Source organism: Somniosus microcephalus, chromosome 8 (assembly GCF_052327205.1).
Source record: "Somniosus microcephalus isolate GS21.2 chromosome 8, FLI_Smic_1.0, whole genome shotgun sequence".
NCBI classification, from domain to species: domain Eukaryota; kingdom Metazoa; phylum Chordata; class Chondrichthyes; order Squaliformes; family Somniosidae; genus Somniosus; species Somniosus microcephalus.
The window spans coordinates 203,898,647-203,912,957 of record NC_140994.1 but is presented as its reverse complement, the minus strand read 5'-3'; the positions used below and the strand labels follow the sequence as shown (position 1 = coordinate 203,912,957).

The window sequence follows — 14,311 nt, the reverse complement described above, 5'->3', positions numbered from 1 at the left end:
GTAAACAGACAAAAATTGACACGGAGCCAAAAAAGGCGATATTAGGAGAGGTGGCTAAAATCTTGGTCACAGAGGTACATTTCAAGGAGGGTCTTAAAGGAAGAGAGAGAGCTGCAGAGATTCAGTGAGGAAATTCCAGAGCTTAGGGCCTAGATCTCTCGAGGCACGGCCGCCAATCGTGCAGTCTGAGGGGCTAGATTTGGAAGAACGCTAAGTTCTGGAGGATTGTATGGCTAGAGGAGGTTACAGATTGAACACAAGGATGAGAATTTTAAATTGGAGCTGTTGAGGTGAGGTGAGAGTGACTGCCCGTGACATCAAAGCAGCATTTGACTGAGTCTGGTATCAAGGAGCCCCAGTAAAACTGAAGTCAATGGAAATCGGGGGGGGGAAACACTCCACTGCCTGGAGTCATACCTAGCACAAAGGAAGATGGTTCTGGTGGTTGAAGGTCAATCATCACAGCCCCAGGACATCGCTGCAGGAGTTCCTCAGGGCAGTGTCCTAGGCCCAACCATCTTCAGCTGCTTCATCAATGACCTTCCCTCCAACATAAGGTCAGAAATGGGGATGTTCACTGATGACTACACAGTGTTTAGCGCCATTCGCAACTCCACCGATAGTGAAGCAGTCCATGCCCGCATGCAACAAGACCTGGATGATGTTCAAGCTTGGGCTGATAAGTGGCAGGTAACATTCGCACCACAGGAGTGCCAGGCAATGACTATCTCCAACAAGTGAGAGTCTAACCACCTCCCCATGACATTGAATGTCATTACCATCGCCGAATCCCCCATCATCAACATCCTGGGGGTCACCATTAACCAGACACTTAACTGGACCAGCCACACACATACTGTGGCAACAAGAGCAGGTCAGAGGCTAGGTATTCTGTGGCGAGTGTCTCACCTCCTGACTCCCCAAAGCCTTTCCACCATCTACAAGGCACAAGTAAGGAGTGTGATGGAATACTCTCCACTTGCCTGGATGAGTGCAGCTCCAACAACACTCAAGAAGCTCGACACCATCCAGGACAAAGCAGCCCATCCACCGCCTTCAACATTCACTCCCTCCACCACCGGCGTACCGTGGCTGCAGTGTGTACCATCTACAAGATGCACTGCAGCAACTCGCCAAGGCTTCTTCGGCAGCACCTCCCAAACTCGCAACCTCTTCCACCTAGAAGGACAAGGGCAGCAGGTGCATGGGAACACCACCACCTCCAAGTTCCCCTCCAAGTCACACACCATCCTGACTTAGAAGTATATCACCGATCCTTCATCGTCACTGGGTCCAAATCCTGGAACTCCCTACCTAACAGCACTGTGGGAGTACCTTCACCACACAGACTGCAGCGGTTCAAGAAGGCGGCTCACCACCACCACCTTCTCAAGGGCAACTAGGGATGGGCAATAAATGCTGGCCTTACCAGCGACGCCCTGATCCCATGAACGAATAAAAAAAAAAAAATAGACAATGGGTGAGTGGGACTTGGTGCGGCTTAGGCCAGGAGAGCATGGTTTTGGATGAGCTGTAGTTTATGGAGGGTGGTAGGCCAGCCAGGACAGCATGGTTTTCTAAAGCATTATTAAAACACTCTTTACATGCAGCACTTTCATATACTGTAATGCGTATTGTACAGTATTATAATTTAGATGGGTGGTCCTGATTAATCAATTTGAAAAGGGGTCCTTCGGTGGTCTGAGAGTACTAGTCGATTTGAAAAGGGGTCCTTCAACCAAAAAACGTTTTGAGAACCACTGCTCTACACTATTGTGTTATGTCAGTCAATCCAGCTGTTATGACCCCTGCATGTGCAGTTTTTCTCATTTTTTGGTTTTCTGCAAGGGCACATCACTACTACCAACCCTTGCCAATGTTGGGGCTATTCCACTGTCTCCCCTCCCCATGGTGTGGAGATGCCGGTGTTGGACTGGTGTGGACAAATGTAAGAAATCACACAACACCAGGTTATAGTCCAACAGCTTTATTTGAAATCACAAGCTTTTGGAGCGCTGCTCCTTCATCAGGTGAAGTGGAGAGATGCATAAAAACACAGCTTATATAGTCAGAGAATAATGTCAGATGTTTACAGGTAATCTTTCTAACTGCCGTTTATCACACCTCGGCAGAGAGATAATCACAGCAATCACAGGTGTGAATGGTGTCCAAACAGGTCAGTCAGGAAAACATTACATCAAAGAACAATGAGGTGGGGTCACAAGGGGTCAAATGTTGCAGATGCTGGGGTCTGTATGCAAAACAAAAAACCAGACAAAAAACATTTTTTTGCTGGAAATCACAGCCGGTCCGGCCGCATCTGTGTGGAGAGAACAAGCCAACGATGACTCGAGTCTGGATGACCCTACGTCAGGTGGGGTTACATGTAGCGTGACATGAACCCAAGATCCCGGTTCAGGCCATCCTCATGGGTGTGGAACTTGGCTATCAGTTTCTGCTCGACGATTTTGCGTTGTCGTGTGTCTTGAAGGCCGCCTTGGAGAATGCTTACCTGAAGATCGGAGGCTGAATGTCCTTGACTGCTGAAGTGTTCCCCGACTGGGAGGGAACACTCCTGCCTGGCGATTGTTGCGCGGTGTCCGTTCATCCGTTGTCGCAGTGTCTGCATGGTCTCGCTGATGTACCATGCTCCGGGGCATCCTTTCCTGCAACGTACGAGGTAGACAACATTGGCCGAGTCACATGCGTATGTACCTGGTGGATGGTGTCCTCACGTGTGATGATGGTATCTGTGTTGATGATCTGGCATGTCTTGCAGCGGTTGCTGTGGCAGGGTTGTGTGGTGTCATGGTCGCTGTTCTCCTGAAAGCTGGGTAATTTGCTGCGAACGATGGTCTGTTTGAGGTTAGGCGGCTGTTTGAAGGCGAGTAGTGGAGGCGTGGGGATGGCCTTAGCGAGGTGTTCGTCGTCATCGATGACATGTTGAAGGCTGCGAAGAACATGGCGTAGTTTCTACGCTCCGGGGAAGTACTGGACGACGAAGGGTACTCTGTTGGTTGCGTCCCGTGTTTGTCTTCTGAGGAGGTCTATGCGATTTTTCGCTGTGTCCCGTTGGAACTGTCGATCGACGAGTCGAGCGTCATATCCTGTTCTTACGAGGGCGTCTTTCAGCATCTGTAGGTGTCCATCGCGTTCCTCCTCGTCTGAGCAGATCCTGTGTATTCGCAGGGCTTGTCCATAGGGAATGGCTTCTTTAACGTGGTTAGGGTGGAAGCTGGAGAAGTGAAGCATCGTGAGGTTGTCCGTGGGCTTGCGGTAGAGTGAAGTGCCGAGGTGTCCGTCTTTGATGGAGATTCGTGTGTCCAAGAATGAAACCGATTCTGAGGAGTAGTCCATGGTGAGTTTGATGGTGGGATGGAACTTGTTGATATCATGTTCCATCCCACCATCAAACTCACCATGGACTACTCCTCAGAATCGGTTTCATTCTTGGACACACGAATCTCCATCAAAGACGGACACCTCAGCACTTCACTCTACCGCAAGCCCACAGACAACCTCACGATGCTCCACTTCTCCAGCTTCCACCCGAACCACGTTAAAGAAGCCATCCCCTATGGACAAGCCCTGCGAATACACAGGATCTGCTCAGACGAGGAGGAACGCGATGGACACCTACAGATGCTGAAAGATGCCCTCGTAAGAACGGGATATGACGCTCGACTCGTCGATCGACAGTTCCAACGGGCCACAGCGGAAAATCGCATAGACCTCCTCAGAAGACAAACACGGGACACAACCAACAGAGTACCCTTCGTCGTCCAGTACTTCCCCGGAGCGGAGAAACTACGCCATGTTCTTTGCAGCCTTCAACATGTCATCGATGACGACGAACACCTCGCTGAGGCCATCCCCACGCCTCCACTACTCGCCTTCAAACAGCCGCCTAACCTCAAACAGACCATCGTTCGCAGCAAATTACCCAGCTTTCAGGAGAACAGCGACCTCGACACCACACAACCCTGCCACAGCAACCTCTGCAAGACATGCCAGATCATCAACACAGATACCATCATCACACGTAAGGACACCACCCACCAGGTACATGGCACATACGCATGTGACTCGGCCAATGTTGTCTACCTCATACGTTGCAGGAAAGGATGCCCCGGAGCATGGTACATCGGCGAGACCATGCAGACACTGCGACAACGGATGAACGGACACCGCGCAACAATCACCAGGCAGGAGTGTTCCCTCCCAGTCGGGGAACACTTCAGCAGTCAAGGACATTCAGCCTCCGATCTTCGGGTAAGCATTCTCCAAGGCGGCCTTTGAGACACACGACAACGCAAAATCGTCAAGCAGAAACTGATAGCCAAGTTCCACACCCATGAGGATGGCCTGAACCGGGATCTTGGGTTCATGTCACGCTACATGTAACCCCACCTGACGTAGGGTCATCCAGACTCGAGTCGTCGTTGGCTTGTTCTCTCCACACAGATGCGGCCGGACCTGCTGTGATTTCCAGCAAAAAAAATGTTTTTTGTCTGGTTTTTTGTTTTTCATACAGACCCCAGCATCTGCAACATTTGACCCCTTGTGACCCCACCTCATTGTTCTTTGATGTAATGTTTTCCTGACTGACCTGTTTGGACACCATTCACACCTGTGATTGCTGTGATTATCTCTCTGCCGAGGTGTGATAAATGGCAGTTAGAAAGATTACCTGTAAACATCTGACATTTTTCTCTGACTATATAGGCTGTGTTTTTATGCATCTCTCCACTTCACCTGACGAAGGAGCAGCGCTCCGAAAGCTTGTGATTTCAAATAAAGCTGTTGGACTATAACCTGGTGTTGTGATTTCTTACATTTCCCCTCCCCATGAGCAATGCCACAGAAGAACGGCTAGTAATCATTTTTAAAATAGTATTCATCAGTATTTGATTCACCTTTTCATAGTAGCTACATGAAAGCATGCATGTGTCGGCTGCACAAAAAAGTGGCATGATTTTCGAATTGGCTCAAATAATCATGTGATTTACACAAATGGACAGGTAAGAAAAGCTTCAAGGGGCTTCCTCATATACCCTACTAAATACCCTTACTAATAACATTTAACATAAAACATACAATATCAAAACTTTTTAAAAAAAAAGGTTATGTTTTACATTTTTACCATACATTCACCCACTTTTTTCTCCACAGACCAACCCTTTCTCTGCAGACTCTGCCCTTCCTTCTGCTCTGTTCCTCGAGCTCTTACTCTCCTTACCCTACACCAGTGTTTCTCAAACTGGGGTCTGTGGATCCCTGGGGGTCCATAGATAATTTCCAGGGGGTCCACGGCCAGAGGTAATTTCAAGCCTGCTCCTCTATAAAACTGACACTGATTCAGTTCTTGCGAATTATTCTCAACAGATGGGTGATTGGTTAGGCTGATGTTATTCGAAATTCATATTCCGAGAAGTGCGCGTAATTGACCAATAATCATTGTGTGATCATATATGATGTCAATCATTAGTCAGAGGTAATAAAAAATGCATCAATGTAATTATTGTTTCCACTCACTTTCTCACATATCTAAACTGCCGGACTGGAATCTGGAATTGTACACTGCCGCTTCCAGCTATCCTTTAGCACCACTTCGTCAGTGCTCATTAAACAAGAGCATTGTAGGTTCTGTGTGTGTGAATATTGCCTAGTGTTGGGTATTTTTAACCTGTAGCCAACTAAGAATAGAAATAACAACCGAAAATGCTGGAAAAACTCAGCAGGCCAGGCAATGTCCGTGGAGAGAAATTAGAGTCGACGTTTCGGGTCTAACCCTTTTTCAAAACTGGAAAGGAAATGAAATAGATCGAAAGGCAGGGCTGGGAGAGAACAAAAGAAGTGAAGAGACATTAAGAGGTATTCAAAACGAGACAAGATGGTGATAGGACTAGTGGAGACAAAAGACAGCTCTAGATTAGGTGTGAAATGTTCTAGAAAAGAGATTACTATATAATAAACGGCACCATGGGTTTTCATATTTAACGCCAGTGCCTCACAAGGCGTTATTAGCGTTATTTGCTATAGATTTATGCGTGAGACTAGTTTTTTATGCATGGGACTAGTTGTTTATATGTTCATGTGTGAATTGACAGGAGATTAAATAAGTTATTTAAAAAATACTGGCAATTATTTTGATTCCTATTAGCTATTACAAACATAAATTTACGCACTTATGTGTAAAGCTCTATTCAGTATTTTAGAGTAATATGCATTGCTGTATCTATTGGGGGTGGGAATGAACCTGTGTTTTGCACCAATCTGTTAATTATGCACAGTGCAGGCAGCTCTGTTTCCCTCGTTTATTTTGTTTCCTCACTCTGCATGTTAATCAGCTTCTTGCACCTTCCTTCAGTTGGAAGGATGTGTGGATTTCAGACTTTTCCTTACATTAACCCGCCCCCCAGCTTTTACAATGATCTAGGGCATTTGTGCAATCCTACTCAAGTTTTTTGTCATTTATTTTACTTGGAAATTCATTTATTTGAATTGGTCTGTACAAATTTCTCATTTAGAACATGCAAAAACTGAACCAAATCCTTTCCTCAGAGGCCCACAGCTCTCACTCACTTTGCAACGAGCGTTCCCTGCCGGTCGAGCTGATTCCTCCCCCTGGCACCACGACCCTGTGCCATCCTCTCGACACATAATCAGAGTGCCTGTAGTCAAACACGTGGCTGACCGTGTTCACGCAAACACATACAATCCCACAGTACAGCTGTTATAGAACATGCCAGTGGGACAGTATGGCGGTGAATCACGCTTCCATCAGCATTCCAGCATGTGTATGGGTGTTCGTGCCCTCACTCACCTTGGCCCTCCTGCTGACGGCTTTAGAAATTGTCCAGCACTAAGTGGCTAATAGTGGCCATCTGTTGCTGCAGAGTACCCAGAATTGGTGTGAGAAGCAGATACACCCATCTCACTGATATCTGTAAATAAATACCTGTTTTCTTAAAAGCATTATTAAAACACTCTTTTTATATGCAACACTTTCATATTATGAGTATTGTACAGTATTCTAATTTAGATGGGTGGTCCATGATTACTAACCGATTTGAAAAGGGGTCCTTCAACGAAAAAAGTTTGAGAACCACTGCTCTACACTATTGTGTTATGTCACTTAATCCAATTGTTATAGCTTCCCTGCATGTGCAATTTTTCCTTTTTTTTGGGTTTCTACAAGAGCACACTCACTACTACCAACCCATGCCAATGTTGGGGCTATTCCACTGTCTCCCCTCCCCATGAGCAATGTCACAGAAGAGCAGCTAGTAATCATTTTAAAATCTTTCACGGCTGTAGTCTATTTTGGGCCAGGGTTTATTGCTGTGCAAGGGTAGGATGAAACTGTAGGAATTCGAAGGATATGGGCATGAATGTGATAAGGATCACAGAATCTGCCAGCAACACAGAACTAGCAGAGCAAGCAAAAAAAGTCAGTTTCAGATCCTTTTTTCTTGTGGCACAGTTTATTTTTTGCTAGTTTGGAATAACTAAGGTAATATTAGATTTTCTATCATTGGTAACACACTTTTATATTGCACAATAACACCCAACTCCTGTCTCTCTAGTGTCATTTTTTGGATTCACTCAAACAAAAACAAATCAGAACTCTAACTAGCCACCAATTTTTAAAAAAAGCATCCAATCCATTCAGTGTTTTTCAGAAACTTTGTGTTATTTTTCTTTTTCACAAATGCAGATATCCACATCTCAGGATAAAATTCCATACCTGAGTAAACTTCAATATAGAATTATCTCATCTCCTTCAGTATCATTAATATTTTTATTTGGAGTCCACTTCCTTTCTTCAAAGTCTCAAACTGCACATCAGCTACATTCAGCTCAGTTCCATACTTATACCAGCTCAGCACTGGCCCACCTACATGGCAACCTGGTCTGACTTTGGCAATGAACCCCTTGAAGTGGCATTCATGTTAGGGACATTCACAATCACCTCAAAACAGCAGCCCAAGACATCTTTAAGCCTCTGCCACCCAGGCAGCTCCTTTTATATCCTTTCACTTTGCAATTCAGCACCCGCTGGCTGACAGAAAATTCACCTCTAATGACGAGACAGGCAGCGTGGAGGAGTCTGTTCTGGAGCTTAATCTATTTTTTATAGTATCCATACCAGCATCAAGCAGCCAGGGAGGAAAAATGAGTGAAGAGATAGACTGGCAGAGCGGGGCAAAGTTGGTCTGTAACTAGTTTACACAGAACTATCTCATTTTCCCTTCCTGCACACGAACACATGTAGCCAGACAGACATTTGCTCATGTTCGCACATTGACCTTTATGGGTTTTTTTTAATGCAGTTTGGTTGTAAAGTAATATTTCTTGTGAGTGAGAAATGTCAGTTGTAGGTTCCTGTGGTGTGGTGGTCATGGAAACGCAAAGCCAACTCGACTCGTGTAGGTCTAGTCAGGTGGATTGAATTAATAGTTTTCAGTCAAAACAGCCAAATATGGATCCAAACTGACAGGCCACAATTACGTAGATTTTCTTCTTGTCTCCATGAGGTTGTTGTCTCTTTTCAGTCATTTTTTCCAAGTAACATTTCTGCCCACACTGCACGCTAGCTGTGGCTAAGAGGGCAGGTGGCAGGCCACCTCTACTGAAGCTAGCTACTGGGAGATGTAAAATAGTTACCAGAAGTTGCTTGACTTTCTCCCTGTGATAAAATGTCTGACTTCCACTCAGCATCTCCCCTCATTGATGCAACATTATATGGGGAAAATTGAAGGACCAACCCTGACCTTATTAGCTCCTGTATAATGCACTGGTGCTCGCGGCTGTACTGACCTTTGTCAAACTCTCTTTAAATATGGGTTCAAACTATTGCTGTTGGTGAGCTATGTGCAGTGGCAAAGTAAAGCTCCCCTACCTATTGGAGAATCTGAATTCTCCTATACTGTGACTTGAGACAATTTAATTTTTTTTTCCAGAGATTTTACTAAAAAAATCAATGAGATCATTCACAGTGGAGCATTGTATCTACTGCTGTACATCCATGCTAACAACAAGCAGTGTTTTGGACTTTCAAAGGCGTTTTCAGAGCTAGTTATCCTTTAGTTTTGCAGGAAATTACCTGGCCTGGAAACCCCTGAATGCATTGAAAATTCCTTAAAAATCAGGCATTTCTGAAAGCTATAATTCACTTGATGCTGATTGTAAGATTCGGTTACTCTGAACTTGCTCAACATTCTGTAAAACCAGGAAGAGCACATTAGAAAATAATAATTTGTATACAGGTTAAACAATGTGTTTCCTGGAACATATTCAGGTCAAATAATTATGTGACAGGCTCTCATTACTTCAGGATGCTATTGAGTGATCAGCCAACCTGGTTCACTAATGGAACCTGGAGGAACATAGGAGCAGGAGTAGGCCATTCTGTTCTTCTAATCAAATGGCCTAACAGATTCAATCATAGCTGATCTGTACCTCAACTCCATTTACCTGCCTTTGATCCATATCCATTGATACCCTTGCCTAATAAAAATCTGTCATTCCGTCTTGAAAATACAATTGACTGAGCATCCACAACCTTTTGGGGGGGAGAATTCCAGAGTTCCACTACTTTGTGTGAATAACCTATATATTTTTACTTTTTGCTCATGAATAAATTATTGCTGCACTGTAGATTCACTCATTAAAGCATGTTGAAGCTGATTATAGAATTAATGATGTGCCCACCAGCGATATGATAAAGTAGCTGCATCATAGAACACAGCTGTCACCATTGACTTTGAATTTTTATCATAGATTTCCTGCGGGAAACCAATTAATTAGCAGAGATTGGGGGAACTGGACAATGGATTAACACGCCTTTCAGTTCTGTAGCATGGGTTTGAATCCCTTTGGACTGACAGAATCAGTCTCAAATGTAAAGGTATTGGGGCGATTGCTACATGAGTTTGATCAGTGTTTATTTGCTTCCTGATTCATATGTATCTGCAACCTAGAACCTACGAATGTAGAATTCGCCATAAAATGACATTGCCGATCTCCATCTGTGGCAATGGTGATGATTGGTGTAGATAATGGAAATGCCACATTGGTGCAGTAATGGGTGATTTGATGATGAGGTGATTAGCGTGCACTTCATCATACATCTAGTCCATCCTGTACCTGATTTGGGAATGCCCAATAGACAGTATCAAATAAGCTTCACTTTTACCCAAGATTGGCGAATGCAGATATTCAGTATTGAAAATGTTGGGTGCATTCTCTAAAGTTGATTTCATATTGATGAATACAAAATTCAACAAAAAATAAAAGCTATGATTTACAAAAACAAATTATGTAAAAGCATATTGCACTTAATCTGATGTCTATACAGCACAGAATTGTAGCAGCAGCATTTTTGGAGTAGACTCCAGGCTCCCCAGGGCCTTTACATTTTAGTGCTTGCCAGGTTATTGCATATTTTTTGTGGGACAGTTATAGTTTCCTGATCAACTTGCATCTTTGTTCTTTTTCTCCTCTCCTTTAGTAGAACTCTCTCCTTCCACTAAAAGCTGCTTGCAATACTCATCACATTTTGTCCATGTGAACACTCTAACTCATTCTTTGCAAACACATGGGGGTCGATTTTCAGTGTGCCGTGAGGCAGGCTTTTAGGCGTGCGGGGGGCAAAAATCCCGAATTCGGGGGTCCCGACACCATGCTGCCCAAAACCCGCCTCCACGTAAGTTTCAAAGGAGGCGGGTACCCACCCCGCTGACCCGAGGCGGGAAGGGATTAGTGCCAATTAACTGCCTGTTAACAGGTAGTTAACGGGCAGTTTTTAGCCTAATCCCTATTTTGAAGGGTGTCATGTGGGATTCCCAACAGCTCCAAACCACGCCAGGTTAGAGGAGGCGGGCCGTCGGGTTGAAGGACTTGGAGGGGTCGAGATGTCGGTGTTCAGGTGAGTGAAGGGTGCATGAGTGCAAAGGTAAGTGTGTTTGGTGTGTCTAAAGTGTGTAAAGAAGTTTAAATTACCTGTACTTACCTTCACAGCCTTCCTTCCTCTAGGCTTCGGGAGTCCATCATTCAGCCGGCACAGAAAGTAGAATGACTGCGAGCTGTCAAAAGTGACAGCCTGCAGCTTTCAGTGCCGGCGAGTTTTCTAACTGAGTCTGTGTAGAAGGACTCAGGTTAGAAGTAAGACTGTCAGTGATTGACAGCTTCAAACAGCTGTGAAACACTGAGATTTCGTCTGTCAACACGTCTTGACAGATGAAATTTCAGTCTGTGATGCCACCTGTTGCCGGGTGGCCCTTAATTGGTCTGCTGAGCCCGCTGGGCAGACTCAACAAGGTCAATCAAAGGAAAATCGCGTGGATTGGCTGCATCTCGATGGAGGCGGGACTAAAACCCGAAAGTTGTAGTCTCGCCTCCTTCCCGACTTCTGAATGAAAATCCAGCCCTTGGCAATTGGCAGCAGTCATAGAATCACTCTGAACTTTGCGTTCAGAATAATTGCCAACAAGGTGTGTGGGAATCTTCACACTATCTCTCTGCCTAATCTGTTTGGTTAATCAGTATTCGTATTTTTGTCTGCTTCTATTTCCGTTATATATCCAGCCTAGATCTGAGTTGAAGAATATTGATGGGTTTTCCCCATCGGTTTCCAAACACAGGTTATGCATCTCAGGGCTGTTAAAATAGCAGCTAAATATTTTTATTGTAGCTCTGAGTTGTTTAAACTTACACCATCTATTTCGCCTGGTTTCTACTGGGATACCTGGGATTTGCAGGAGCGCTGGTATAGCACAGGCTATGACTAAAAGGTGTGGAGGCAGGAAGAGAAGTTATTGCTGCAGATGTCCTGACTACAATTGGACAAGTAAGAGTTGAACCAAACAAAGGCAATCCCACTGAGTTGGACAACAGATGAAAGGTGTTGGAGGAGGAAGGTGTGGTTGGCTGTGTCAAAGGCTGCTGAGGGGTTGAGGAGGACGAGGAGTGAAAACGTACCACGATCACAGTTACAGAGGATGTCATTTGTGATTTTGGTTAGGGCCATTTCAGTACCTGATTGGAGAGATTCAAACTTGATATTGGAGGAAATATGGGTGCAAGTTTGGGTGGTTGCTTTGGAACAGAAAAGGAGGTTGGAGATGGGATGGTAGATTTTAAGGACAGATGGGTTTTTTGAGCAGGGGGTGATGACTGGTTTTGAAAGTGAGAGGTATAGTACTTGAGAGAGAATAATTTACAATGTCAGCTAGCAGAGGGGCCAGGAAGGGTCTCATGGACGAGATGAGCTTGAACAGTTCATGAGGGGAGATAGGAGAGAAATGGGAGCAAGACGCTGGTTCAGGGCTAGAGTGGTGGTGAGCTTGGGAGGAGGTTTGGCTTAGTGAGGAAGAGGGCATCAGCTGAACAGATGGTCTCAATCTTAGTGAGACAGAAGTGTTTGATCTTGTTATATATTGGTGTGGAGGGAGCAGAGAAGAGAGGTTTAAGAGAGTGATTGGCAGTAGAATAAAGAAGCTGGGGCTGTTTTCTACTGATGATCCTGGAGTAGCGTGCAGGTTTGGCAGTAAGAGTGTAGCCTGATGGAGCTTGATGTGGTCTTGTCTGGTGACGGATGGCAAAACAATTGTACACCAGTTATGCTCAAGTCTGTGCCTCTTGGACTTGAGGGAATCAAGATGAGTTTATACAGGGAGCGGCGAGAGTAAGGCCTAGAAATTCGGTATAGCCGCGTTTGGGGCACTAGTCCTGGTGATGCGCAAAGTTTAGCGCCAGGCGCAATTTAGCACCACCTAGCGCGATATTGGGTTGCAGCGCCCCTAAAGGTGATTGCGGCGCTAAATCAGGCGCTGCACGCTACTCTTAAGGCACTAACCCGGCGGTGCAACCCAATTTCACGGCGGTGGGGCGCAGCGAGGGTGCTGTCAATAATCACTTCCCCTGAGACACACTGGCGCCGGCCAGCTCTTAAAGGGACAGGTCAATTGGCATCACCAGACACACTCACTGCCTTGTAGGCCTTCAAAGCGGTGGGAGCCTACCTGTGGCGCACCAGCCTAGCAAGACATGGAAAGGGTGAGGCAGAGGGCGGAATGCCTCACTGATGGGGCATTGGATGCTTTGGTTGGCGCAGTGGAATCGAGGCCAAGGAAGATGGTCGGAATGTGATTTATGTTTTGTACAGTCTCCCGGGTGTGAGAGGCAGTTATGTGTCAGTGTATTAGTTTTGCTTTCTGTTGCCATAGCTTTCTCATGTTTGAAGGAACCACATTTTGTGTAATGAAACACTTTCTTCATTTACAATGGCCATGCCTTCTATTTACATACATCTTGCCCTTCACAGGCTTGGGGGTATCAGACCGGTTCCATTCCTGTTCTTGGAATGGCAGCAAGCATTCCGTGAGAGGGGCCTAGAAGCTACTTCTGATCAGCCTCTGACGCGCAGCCTGAGAAGAGCCGCTCGTGTAGAAGTTCAGGCCAGCGGGCATCTTCTCAGCCACCGACAGAGATGTCCTGCACCTTATCTGAGGCTGCAGATCTGGCTGAAGCAGCTGGCACAGCTCAGTCACCACCTCCTTTCTAAATCGCAGCCTTCTGACACACTGCTCCTCCGGCATGTTCATGTAGGAACTCTGCTGTCGGAAAACCCTGCCAGCGTAAGGTCTGCTGTGGCGACGTCTGTTGGCCCTCCTCCGTCTGACCATGCCCGCCCCCCTCTCCCAGCGTCTCAGTGCCCTTTCCAGATGATTCAGCAGCAGGACGTTCCCCTCCAATGCAGCCCCCATAATAAGTGCCCACAGGAAGGTTCCCCATTGTCAAGGCTCACCAACAGCAAGGTGATGGTCAGAAGGCTGAAGATTGTCTGCCTGCGCTGGCTCAGTGGTCAAATGGCTCTCAGTGTGCAGCTCAGCAACTCTTTGCAGCTCTCGAGGAAGTTGTGCTCCAAAAATGGCTGCCGCTTTTAAACCACACCAGTCCCCTTTAAATAACACTCCTCCAGCCCGAGAGCAAGTTGGTAAGGTCCAGGTAAGCTGTCACTATTAGCGCCAGGCATTATGGAGGGGGGGGGCGCCACTGAATTTCCAGTCCGGGGCGCCCAAAAGGCGTTGCACACTCAAATGATGTCATAATCAGCCTGCGCCCATGAGTGGGCGCTAAGATTTAGCGCCAGCGCTAAATGCATGCTCAATATGGGGCTAGGCGCCTTGCGCCCGCCCAGAAATTGGCTAGCGCCCCACTTCTCGGCCTCTTTAGGCGTTAATCGGTGGCGCTAACAACCGAATTTCTCCCCCTAAATGTTTTGCTGGAGGAACAAGGGCATCAA

At 46.0% G+C, this 14,311-nt stretch overlaps 1 protein-coding gene across 4 annotated transcripts in view; it reads left to right on the top strand.

The window, feature by feature from the left end:
• The window catches only part of LOC147114056 (glucocorticoid receptor-like), a 220,816-nt gene that overhangs the window by 111,774 nt on the left and 94,731 nt on the right, over positions 1-14,311 (top strand). The window lies entirely within an intron of this gene.